General features: G+C 34.2%; 1 protein-coding gene across 12 annotated transcripts in view; it reads left to right on the forward strand.

Annotated features, from left to right (window-relative positions):
- Dmd (dystrophin) overlaps window positions 1-13,511 on the forward strand; it is a 2,367,748-nt gene that overhangs the window by 1,736,646 nt on the left and 617,591 nt on the right. The window lies entirely within an intron of this gene.

A 13,511-nucleotide genomic window follows, 5' to 3' on the forward strand; every position in this document is an offset into this window, starting at 1 on the left:
AATTGATATATCAATGAGATAATGAGCCTCTGTCATCTGCTCAGCTCCCAGTGACTAGATTCAGAAGGTACCAATCAAGGCTTGATATGCAAACCCATAACAAAAATTAACAGCCCTGAGAGACACCACCTCTTCACACTAGGTCCAACTCCTTGTCAATTCTTTGAACTCCATTGTGCTATTCTTATATTAATACTTATTCCCATTATTAATAAAACATGAATCACATAACTAATTATTTTGTCTCACATATTAAAGCCCATAAGGGCTGACATTTTCTTCTTTTTTGACACAACCCCTCATCCTTAAGCAGATTATATAATCAGGAGTTGGTAAATATTTGCAGAATCAGGACTCTTTCTGCATGAAGATTTACCTTGAGTGTCCTATGATATGTTAATTATGGTTGTGCTCTTATTTTTTAATTGTGCCAGAAAACAAAGGCAAAGAAAAAAATAGTGCCCATATAATGAGGAGCAGGATGAAGGGGAAAGTTAAATCCCAGAAGATGACATGAATTACTAGAAAAGTCAGTTAGGCAATTTTAATTTGGAGAAAAATGTTAGCATGGAGGAGAAAAATAAAATTGATTTTAAATTAAGAGGCAAAAGTCATAGGAGTAATGAGCTATTTATATGCGAACCTGAACTAGGGTTGGGAAGTGAAAATTCCTGGGAAGCTTGATTTAAGCTGGTGAACAAAGAAATAGAGCACTGAATTACAGAAAGAGGATTCAAACTAAGGTTGAGAAGTTACACTGGAACCCTTTCAAAAGGCCCTAGTGAAGAAAGAACAGGTTTTAATATGAGGCTGATACTTAGGAAAAATAATTGTCCAGTTTCTATTTCCTCTCAGGACGATATTTAGAGTCAATTTTCCACAAATGCAGATGTGTTAACAGTTTCTGTTAAACCATGACATAGTAGGCTTAAGAACAAGTATCCACATAAAAGCAATTGGTATTAGGAAGTCAACCATTATAGGACCTGGCACATCCTTTTCCACTGAGTCCATAAGGCAGCCCAGTCAGGGCAATATGATCTACAGACAGGCAACAGTTGGGGACAGACTCCACTCTAGTTTTTGGGATACTAGAGGGTGTTGCTTCAGGAAAGGGGTGGCCTCCTCCTCTCAGAGAAGGGGAAGGGGTAAAAGGAGAGGGTATCTGAGACGGGAGAGTATGGGAAGAGTAGGGGCTGCGATCAGGATATAGAGTGAATTAATAGATTAATTAATGGAAAAGGGAAAGTCAACCATTAGATGTCACCAGAAAGCACTGAGAAGATTCTCAAACAGATGTTACTTCAGAGAAGGGCATTAAGATCAAGTGTTAATGTAATGAGTTTAAGGAATATAAACGAGGAATGAGCTAAGAGGAAAGCTTGTTCATGGTACGAAATGAGAGCTTTAGGGGCTAGTCTATGCCATTTACTCTGTGATTTTTCTTTTCACGGAACCTTATTTCTGTAATCTCATGGTCCACGATGTCCTAGCTGTCTCATTTCTTTTCTCACATTATTAGAGCTTCGATTCTTCAGGGAAATGGGTTTTCATTTGTATTTGTTGGCTGCATTCCTTTAAAACTATCAACATAGAAAGGAAGTTTTTTTTTATTATCTCAGCTTATATTCTCGGCCCATGCACCATATACAAAAGTATTGAGCTACTTTTGATGCATGCTTTATCTTCCAGGCTTTTGTTTCTACTACTCATACCCTTTGGCAAGTGTATCTTTGCGTTTTCAGTGTGATGATGACCACCTGTCAACATGTTCAGCTGAAGAAGTTCCTTTGAATGTTATGCCTGTATATCCTGCTTTCCTTTCCAATCTAATTTCCCACAGGAACTTGACACTGAATAGATCCCAAACCAAACTCATCTTTGCCCTTGGTCAAGATTTTTCTCCAGATGAAGCAATTTCTTTTCCTATGATTCATAACCAATGAACACTGCACCTCATTCAGCAGCTGTCCCTTTTGGGAATCTAAGAGTCATGCTTGATTCTAACCTCTGTAAGCTTTAGGAAAGTTATTTGAGATCTAAAGAGCTTTCAACTCCAGACTCTTTTCCCCATCTGTCGACCTCTATTATCATGTCTTGTTTAACTTATTAAAATGAACATATCATTTACATAAATTAATTCACTTCTAATACTACTGCTTTCTAACCCATTGCCTACATAAATGCTGGGGTGATTTTTTGTTCAGACTCATAGAATTCATGTACCTCCCCTGCCTCCCTATTTTAAAGACAATACTAATGTATTCATTTTTTAGTATTGAGGATGGAATTTAAATTCTTGTGCATGCTAGGCACATGCTCTTCCCATAAGCTATCCAGCCCATATCCGTTGATTTTAAAATTCTATCCATTCCCAGATATATGACTTGGTCTTCCCTTACAATGGTAGTCTAATTGATTGCTTTACTTGAATCCTTCTCTACATGCCCTCACACAACTGCCAGTGACCTATTTTCATTTCCTTTCAGCTATGTTCCATTTTACCTGCTGACATAGTACCTATTCTCTTCTTTGTGTGCTTACATTCTACTCCTTATCCAGGTCTTAGCTTAAGTTGTGATTGCTTCAGGAAGCATTCTCTGTCAACTATAAAACTTCTTATTATTTTAGTCTTTATTTCACCACACTGTTTAGGTACTTTGCAAGTTTTTGCTTTCTATGAGAATGTTGACTCTTTATTGGGTGTACATTAGGTGCTGTCTACCATATGACTACATGCCTAGCTCAGTACCAAATAACTTCTCCTAAAACCACCGATTACATAGGTAAAAACAGTGGTCATCCTACCAAGCTCAAAATGAGAATGCCAATCGCAGGGTTAAGCAGGTGGTCCCCATTAAACTCATTGAATTTCAAAACAAATCAAAAGGAACACATAAAGATGGGGAGGGGCCTCATTGGAAGGAGTGATGGGTGATAGAGGTAGAAAGCAGATAGGTGATGTAGGGCTGCCATAGTAATCAGAACACATTGTATACACATGTGAAAGTATAAACAAATTACAGAACAAATTCAAAATTTTCCCCTAGGACACTCACCAATCAAGTGAACCATATCTATTGAACTTGCTTTCTATGTCAAATCACAGTACATCTATCAGAAGTATGTCAAACAGAGGTCTATTGGTTTTATAAAATGATGTGATCAAAAGTAGGCAGGTACTAAAGCAGATTCAGTAGCTCAGCAGTATCAACTCCAAAATTTGTATATTCTTTCTAGCATTTCCTCAGAAATGCATATTCCAGCAGGAAGAAGAGAAAGGAGAAGGGAAAGCAATGTTTCTTTCAAAATCTTAAAGCCGAGTTGTGCTATGTAATCATATCTTATGGCTAGGAAGTTAGGATTTGGCCAGTGAATAGAGAGCATGAATGCCACATTGAGTATGGAAAGATAAACTGGCAAGTTGCACTGGATACATTATGTTTCTTGAAGAATTACCACTTAAGTAATAGGCTGATGGTGTGGGGTTATAGTGACAAGGAGCTATTTGAACCTGATGATTGCTCTGGTTATTGTGACAGATTCTGTACTTCTCTGTTGACTCCTAATCCTTTACAACATTAGAAACCTACAGTTTTCTCTGTGTCCTTTGTTCAGACTAAGTTGTAGAAACTTTGTCAATAATTTATTACGTTGTGATCTTATAGATCTTATTATAAGTAAATAGAAATGAGAATTCTCTTCATGTGATCACTTGTAGTTTGGCCTATTTGTCTAATAACTTATCCAGTTGAACACAGAAATAAAGTAAAATTGCCATCTTCTATATCTGTATTGTCCAATGGAATAGCCACTAGTCATAGGTGTCTATTCACATTTAATTATTATTAAGTATAAAATGAGTTTCAGCTTTTACCAGTCCATCTTCTAACTGCTTAAGAGCCCCTCTATGCAATGATTTCCCCATTAAGCAGTACAAGATGCAATACTTCTATTACCATAGAAAGCCCTGTTTAAAATTCAACTACAAAACAGTTTTATATTTACCTAAGCAGTTTCAGGTACCTTCTTAATAATAATGTACTCTATTCCTTGCAAAAGAGCAACTGCCACATTGGATCAATAAATGTTTTCTTTTTTCACAATGTGTTCTTTTAACAACTGCATTTTCTTGTTTCTATTTCTTATTTCATGTATTTTTACATTTTATAGCATTCATTTTAAATTCTTAAAGCTGTGACTTGCAGGATGGCATCTCCACTTTTGTTTATCATGAAACCTCACGTTAAACAGGCAAGATTGATAATATAGATATTTGAGGTGTGAAAAAATATGTCACATCTTTGAAAGACTCTCTATGGAAAGCATGCTGATTGCATCATTTTTCACAGTTCAGGTTAGAAACTACTTTACTACTGAACACTAATATATTGCCTACATTGAAACTGCCAATCACATAGATAAATGTATGCGAAATCTTTATGTATTTGGAAACCTATTTAAAGCAATAAAATCTTCAATTCCGTTTGAAATTGTTGAATGTTAAGTAAAGTATATGTTACTTGGAAAAACTTTATTTTAATAACATACCTTGCTAGATTTTAGTTTCAAGAAGGAAACAACACAAGAGTAAACTAGTATTTATTTCAGAGCTTCAAGTTAGACCATAGATTGCCTATGTAAGGTTATATTTTATTTTCCTGATCATATTCCATATATGGTGCATGGTAACATATAAAGCCAGAGATTTAAGACCCTCTATCTTCATTTCTTTTTCTCTCTAACTTCTAGGAATAGATATGAATTTTTTAATATGAGAACATTAGATGTGCTATTTACAAATTGCTGGGAGAGGCCTTTTAGGATTAAAATCAAGAACTGCCATCTGCCTGGTGACTTTATGATGACACTGTCATGAAATTTCATTTCCTTAATTTCCTTATTTCTATTCCAGGATCACTTCTTATTCTCTAAATGAGGATGAAACCTGAATGGTTTAATTATATATGTTATCAGCATCATAAGGATTAATTTATTGATAACTGTTTTACACTAAGTATGTGTTATATAGACTCAATACTTGGTACTACGTAGCAGCTGTGAAAATTCCTACCCATGTAGAGATTATTTTTGGAAAAGGAGATGAAATTATGAATTTAAGTCAGAAAACAATCATTACCATCGATATGTTGTGGTCCATACCGGGGTGATAATAATTATTACATATCTAAAAAGAGCTAGACAATAGAAAATAGAACAGAAAAGGCAGATTAATAAAGACATACTATTAATGTGCTCAAAACCTTTCAATGACTCCCTTCTCAATCAAAATTAAACTTGAAGTCCTTAGCGTAAAAAGCCCAATATTGGATTAAATTCTTATTAAATCTCTAAATTGATTGTCTACTACACACCTGTTCTCTAGTTCTTTTCCTGACCCACTGATCCCTTTTAGGTGCAAAATGCTAAGAATGATTCAATCCCATAGGATTTCCTTCCAACATTAGCCTTCCAGACTGCCTTCCTTACAACTGTACATGTATATCACATTCTCAGAGTCTCAATAGTTTGTTACAGCATTATTCTTTTGGCAGGACATTTTTGGACAACCATGATTAGGGTTTTTTCTTCATGTTTACCTTTATTTTAATCACAATATTATAATGTTAAATATTTATGGGACAGCTAGTGAGAATTTGTATTTACATTGGGTAACGATCAAATTAGGTTAATTTTCATTTCTTTAGCATTTAAACTTTTATTGCTTCTTTATGATAAGTGCATTCATTCATGTCATTCCATTTTAAGAGAGTAAAAATGAGTACTGAAACCATTCAGAGGCCAAGTGTGGTTTAAGTGAGAATGGGAAACATTAATATGGGAAGAACACATAAATTTCATTTTAGCTTGAGTATAAAGACAACAAGCTTTAATAGTGAAGTATTTTTGTGTATGAGAGAGTCAATAATATTCCATACATTTTAGCCTCTTCAAATAGAAGATGAAGTGACTCCTTACTGTGCTAGTAAGGAAGTACTCAAAAGCAACATGACATACGAAGAGACACATTTTTTTGAAACACCTATGGTGCGTCCACTCAGAACTGTTCACTGGATAGAAGGATATACAACATCTTCCATTTTGAGGAGTCTGAGGAGTAGCTTATAATAGCTGCTTAGGATATAAAGTTGAATCCTCTTCCTCATTGTCCTTTTACTGTGTTAAATGGTGCTATTCTGCACATTAAACTCAGGAAAGTGCACATTCTATGCAAGTACTACAAAAATGAGCTATATGTCAACCCTTCTTTTCTTAATTCTATTTCCACCATAAGGAAATATTTTAATTTCATTTTTATTGGTTTCAACTGCCTTTATATTCATCCTATATTTCTTCTCACATCCCGAACTACATTTTTTGTCTCCTACTAATATCTAATGGAAAATGCATTTGTACCCATGTTTTCACTGTGTTCATTTGCCTCTGAAGCTAGAAATGTAAGAATTATGTTCTACTATTTTTTACAATTTTATAATTTACTAAATTATGTATAAAATTGTCTTGTGAGTCCTATATATTTCGCTATCAAAATTGCTGTAGAATTTAATTCCTTTCTTCATCCTCATTTTCGCCTCATGTTAAAGACTCTTTAAAGCAAATAGTCTGGCTTCATGTTGATACCAGCACTATTTTTCACTGCTTTGAGAATGGATAAATAATATTTAACTAGGTGATATATTTCCAAAAGCACACTCTTTGTTTCAAGAAGTAAACATACAATAAGTATGTACAAATCTGGGCTTGTGTTTTCAATCAGTAAAATCATAGTTTTATACATTTGTAGTTGTTTGTGTATTTAAAGGGGTACAGGCATGAGAATTTTAGAAAATAATTTAAATTCTCTATTCACAAATGTCTTGATTTAAAAAAGTATTTGTGTATCTCAGTTTCTGGAAATTACTAGAGTCTGTATTTACGATTATCAACAGACGGATTGAATGATTTTATAGTGGAACCTTGTGTTTCCTAGTGAAGTATTCAATAACTGAGGATGGAATTGTAGATGTCGGGCACAAAGCAGCTTTGTATTGTTTCCAATTTTCTAAAGTATGACACGTTTTTGCCTTTGAAGTTACATAAAAAATCTTACATGATGTCATCAGGACACATGTTTAAAATACAACCACTTATTTTGTTGGAGGCCGCCCATACTGTATTTGTAATATATTTCATTCATAAATATTAAAACATCAAATAACTCTAAATTCACCAATTTTACAGTATCAATTTAATCTATTTTCAATATCTTTTGTGCAAAACACGTTTTTGCCAAATTGGTAATGAAACTTTATTCAAAGTAAAATGATAAAAAGATCTGATTACAATGTGAAAAAGCACTGAGCCATAGAAGTGAAAGATCCTCAAGAGCCCCAACTCCTGTTAGGGGTTTCTTTTTATGGGTTTTAAGGGAAAGGAGGAGTTTGGTTGCTTGGGGGTATAGCTTGAATTTTCCTCTGCTTTGACTGACAGATATAATTACACAGTCAACTCTCAAATGGACAAGTCCCTTTCCACAATGCTTCTGATTTTGGTCATATGTACTCCCAATTATATATAAGCATAAGATGGTAAATAGGAGATTTTTTTTTCTTAAACTTCACTTTGAAGACACAGTTTTTCACATTGTAATCAGATCCTTTTATCATTTTACTTTGAATAAAGTTTCATTACCAATTTGGCAAAAACGTGTTTTGCACAAAAGATATTGAAAATAGATTAAATTGATACTGTAAAATTGGTGAATTTAGAGTTATTTGATGTTTTAATATTTATGAATGAAATATATTACAAATACAGTATGGGCGGCCTCCAACAAAATAAGTGGTTGTATTTTAAACATGTGTCCTGATGACATCATGTAAGATTTTTTATGTAACTTCAAAGGCAAAAACGTGTCATACTTTAGAAAATTGGAAACAATACAAAGCTGCTTTGTGCCCGACATCTACAATTCCATCCTCAGTTATTGAATACTTCACTAGGAAACACAAGGTTCCACTATAAAATCATTCAATCCGTCTGTTGATAATCGTAAATACAGACTCTAGTAATTTCCAGAAACTGAGATACACAAATACTTTTTTAAATCAAGACAGTTTACATATACCCAAAACCAGTTCAGGCCAGATCTACCTTTCTGGTCTCATACCTGGACATATGGAGCTTATTATTGAAAGGTTTTTGCCTTTAGTTACCAAAGGGAAAAGAAAGCCTGTTGTTCAGAAAGAGGTATACATGTTAATCTTTGCAGATTGGGTTCTTGGAAGTATAATAGGTTGGTAAATGTAGTATTTAGTAGTGGGCGTGTAAACAGCCCAAACCAAATAGAGGCCCAAGTTACTATCCCAGTTGCTGTTTGCTTGCCTCAGCTGTTTCTCTGGTTTCCTGGATCTCTCAAATTGTTTTCCATAATTAAAGCCCATTTCCTGAAATGACTGGAGCAGAGTGGACTACCAGATTGCCATAATTTCTGCCCAGATGCATGAAATTCAACATCATCAATAATAAATATTTATCTTTCCACAGAGATGTGATATAATTTCAAAGAATCTATTTGCAATGAGTAAGCTATTATTGCACACCAGGTCTCTGGTTCTGGCCAAGACTCAAATGGATTGGTCTGTTTAGTCTTTTGTTAAAGAGATAGGTCTCACAAAATAGCCCATTCTCAGTTTGGTCTGCAAATCAAAGTAGACCTCCTGCCTCAGTCTCCAGTGTGAGATTCTATTAATGTGATACCACAGAAGGCTCAAAAATTACTCTCCCCACTCCTGCATCTATCTTTATTGCAGGGCTATCATCAGTGGTGCTCACCATATTTAATTCATAAAGATGAAAACTACAGATGGTTCTAAAGGCACTAATTTAATAGTCTCAATTTAGAGTAACCTATTTTTACTCTCCTTCATGTAAAATTCACATTAGAGTCTACCTTAATCAGTAAAAGGTTTGGTGTGTTTAAAAATTCAGTCCATTAGCAACTCCTTTATATATACTTCCTTAGGCACTATGGGGAGACCTAGCCTTCGCATCTGAATGAAAGTATAAAAATTGTTGCCATCAGTCAGTAGGATAATAGAGTCCATGGCATGTGAAATATCTTGTCCAGGGAGCGTCATGATCTGTGTGAATATAAAGGTTTGTGGAAGTGGCTTCCTGCTTTATTCTGTTTAATTGTCTCTAAAGTAATTAGAATGTCTCTAGCTAGCAGGAATAGCATGCAAAGGAAGACTATTGGAATCAATTCATGGGTGATTAACTGATGTGGAAAATTGCGTGGTGAGGCTGCCAAGTAGCCATTTCCATTCTAACTTAGTCCTGGGATCCTGGGCTGTGTTTTCATAAGCACATCAGATAAACACTTCCATATAAAATTTACTCATGGGCAAAGAAGTCTACAATTAAACATTGCAGTTGTATCCTAATGAAAAAAATAAAGATTTCCACTAGATTTGTCTTTATGAATAAATTTAGTGTGCTGGTGTCTAATATTATATAAATGCTGGCTGTGGCCATGCATGCATTCAATCCCAGCACTCAGAAATTTAAAGCAGAAAGATCTCTGTGACTTTGAAGCTATCCTGATTTACATAGTGAGTTCTAGGCCAGCCAGAGCTACATAGTGAGACAATGCCTAAAGAAACAAACAAAACAACAGAAAAAGCAGATGCCCGTACTTAAAGCAACAGTGATAGTAACAACATCCCTTAAATTATTTTTAATCATGTTACATTTTAGATAATTAAGTTATTTTGGGAAATGAATATAATCATTTATTTGTCTTAATTTTATCTACATAATTTTTAATCTTATACTTTAAAATATTTGGCTTTATTAATTTCATTGCAGAGATTATTATGTAAAGCAAATATATACTCTACATTAAAAACATATAGATATATAGGTATTAGTGATATTCTAAAATTTAATCTTTCTACCTTAATGCAAATACACATGTGCATTCATACAGACACAAACATAACAGTTCTGGATGATGCTCAATAATAGATTTTTGGTAGCCCCATCTTGGTAGTATAAAAACTGATGCCCATTTTTATTAAAGCAAACAGCTTTGTTCGGGTTATTTGCCAGGTGTAACAGGATCATACCTTCACCACGGATAGCTATTTCTCATCCCTAAAGCACAACAATCTCGTGTCTACAGTCTTAGCACTTCCTGTTCCTATAAGACTTCTGAACCTCAGTGCCACTTACTATTTATGTAGTTGCCTGTGCTTTGCTTTTCTTCTCATATTTTATATTTCTCAAGCCTCTTCGTGAATTTCTTTTAGATTGTGTTATAATTTCTGCCTCATTCACATTCACAGTAGACTTTTTGTGACTAGATCATCACCCATCTTTACTTTTAATTTATTAACAGCCTAAACAATTCAATGTTTTCCATCTCAAAAATCTCTAGCATATTTTACTAGGATGAAAATGTATGGATCCTATATTTGCAAAAGGAAAATGGAAAGTGTGAGTTCTTGAGGTACATGCTGACTTGCTAACAAGCCAGAAAAATAACCAGTATCCCAAGCTCCAGCCTTTCTCATATCAGTAATCACTCAAAGAAACACAAACTTTCTAAACTAACTGGAAAATCAATTCCACATTCAAAGCAGTAAGTATTATGGCTGAATATTTTCTAATGTTCAGTATTGCATTTAGCTTCACCAAATACCCAATTATAAAACTCACTGTGTTCATCTGTATCTAGTAATAGTTTGTTATAGAGAATTTGAAATGAGTAGGCTGGATCATATGCAAGCATCATTTGAGGTTATATCTTACATTGCTCAGGTATGAAGATGCTAATATATTTAATTAGGAGTTGAAATTTCCTTCCATATTGTAAATGCTTTAGCCCTGCATTGTGTTATTGAGTTAGCTATTGAAGTCCGATTTTATCATACTTTCTTCTTAAAGATTTTTAAATAAAACCTCCTAACAATGGGTAGACACAGATTTTTTCTATGAGGTTCAGTAGGCAATTAATTAAAAGTTTATGATGATTACATTTTACATTGTTGTAGTAAGGTGTGATTTATTAATATATTAGCTACTTTTCTCATTTATGTGGCAAAATACCTAGCAAGAAGCAAATTAATGAAAGAATGTTATATTTTGGCTTAAAGTTCAAAAGGATCTAATCCATCACAGTGGTAACAGCATGGTCACAAGAGTAGGAGGCTGGCTGATCATATTTCATCCTTAGTCATGAGGCAGAGGTTGGAAAGAAAGTACAGCCCAGCTTAAAATATCAAGACCTTCCCCCTTGAAACCTTCTTCCTCCAGTGGGATTATAATTCTTAAAGATTCCACAGCCTTCCCAAATAGTGATTCTAGGAAGAGACAAGGTGTTCAGGCACATGAACCTATGAGAGGCCCTTTATAATCATCCTACAGTGTTCTATTCATGGTTCTCAAGGTGGAGGTATTTAAAGACTGAGCAGGGCTCCCACCCTATCTCCCCCTACCCTACTCCAGGCTACAATCCCTGTTGTACCAGTGCACATTAGAAGGTTACTCTTCAACAAGTACAGTCTAATCTCAGCATGGAGTGTAACTTTAATCATTCTCATAGTATTTTCCTTCACAAACTGTGTATCTGTAGCACTTCTTGCTACTTTTCCCAACAGAGTTCAATAAGGATAGTGAGTCAGAACGCTACGACACTCAAAATATTTCAAAATATTTCAAAATCTTCACTCAAAATATTTCTCTGTCAGCCCTATCAATTCATTACTTTAAATTTATCCTCACAAAAGTTTATAAGACATGGGTAGAATTCAGCCAGATTATTGACAAAAAATATAACCTGAAATGGCCTGTAGACCAATTGAATATTTGTTGATAGGGTTTTTGTTCCACCCATGAAACTGCAAAAGCCAAGATTTCACATTCTGCATTTCTCTCAACCTTCCTTTCTTACAAATTCCTACCAAAATTGTTGTTTATGGCACATGAGGATTCTCTTGCCCAAAGTTCTAAACTCTTCCAACTTCTTTGCATAACTTAGTTCTAAAGGCCTAAAAACTACATAGTTGAGTTTGCCATAGTAATGCCCCACTTCTTAATATATTTTTTATGTATTAGTTACTTTTCTCTATCTTGCGGTAAACTGTTTGTGCACAATCTCTCTCTCTCTCTCTCTCTCTCTCTCTCTCTCTCTCTCTCTCTCTCACACACACACACACACACACAAATCATAGTATATACAAATGTAGGAAAGGATATCTAAAGGATAATTAGGCTTTGAAACTCCACATATACTATTTAATCCTGGGAAAGAATATTTTGGTTTAATAGAGAATTTGATTCCATGGTAGCTATCTAAAATGAAATATGCCAACTTGAAAGGTTGTAAAAATGTTAAATAATATGTAGGATAGTATGTAATATGATTCTTTCAAGTACCAGCTGACCACAGACTTCAGCATCCTGATTTGCCTCATATGCTCTTTATCTACAATAATTTTCTTATTTCAGTGAGATAATGCCAGGATAACTTTCATGGAATCTTAATAATCTTAATAAATAGCAAGTATAACAATGGTTCTTTGGTATAAAAAAGAATAAATCAATGTCAAGAAATTATATCTGATCTTTTTATCACAAAGTATATTTGTGGATATATAAAGAAAAAGAATAGAAAGACTAGAAAGCATAACTTTTCTAATATTTATCCATGAGATTCTTACATGATGCTGTAGCAAATAGCTCAATACTATATATGGGGGATATATTTGGTGAACATTAGTAAGATAAGAGGGTGAACATCTAGGCAAAAACCTTATGAGAATTATGTTGCTGAATGGTACCTCAATATCAACTCAATGTCTTGAGTTCAACTGTTCACTTCAGCATAGCCCCATGTATTTGTCATACTAGTCAAAGGAATAGGTGTTATAGCTTTACTAAAACTTCTTTCATTATTACTTTGGACAACTATTGGCACTTTACAGTCTGTTAAAAGTTTATGTACTTTTCTGAGAATAAATATAGGAGGCAGAAAACAGAAAAAGACCAACTCTTTGGCAAGATATAAAGTGGATCCCTTTTTTAAGACTTTCTACAAAAAGAGAGGAAAATGTAGAAGAGCATGGAGGTACTTTAATAAATTATGCTACACTTATCCACAGTTGTTATTTTAGCAGATAACAGTAAACAAGATACCAATAGACAATAGACTTTTATAATTGCTGCAATCCGCTAATAAGTTATTTTCCTTGAAACAAACTCCATTAACCCTCCTTGATACTCTATTCTCATCAACATTTTAATAGCATGAATCTAATTCATATTTATGTGTTTTTTCACTGCATAAAACATGGAGTTCACACCCTGCTAATGATAACTCTTAGCATAATTATTAGGTTGTTCCTGGTGACATAAAAATTTATCCTGGCAGGTAGGCGATTTTAGAACCTCAGCCAAATAGTTGGTATGTATGATTAAGTCTCAATATGTTCCCCATGTAGAGTGAT

Source organism: Rattus norvegicus, chromosome X (genome assembly GCF_036323735.1).
Source record: "Rattus norvegicus strain BN/NHsdMcwi chromosome X, GRCr8, whole genome shotgun sequence".
NCBI classification, from domain to species: domain Eukaryota; kingdom Metazoa; phylum Chordata; class Mammalia; order Rodentia; family Muridae; genus Rattus; species Rattus norvegicus.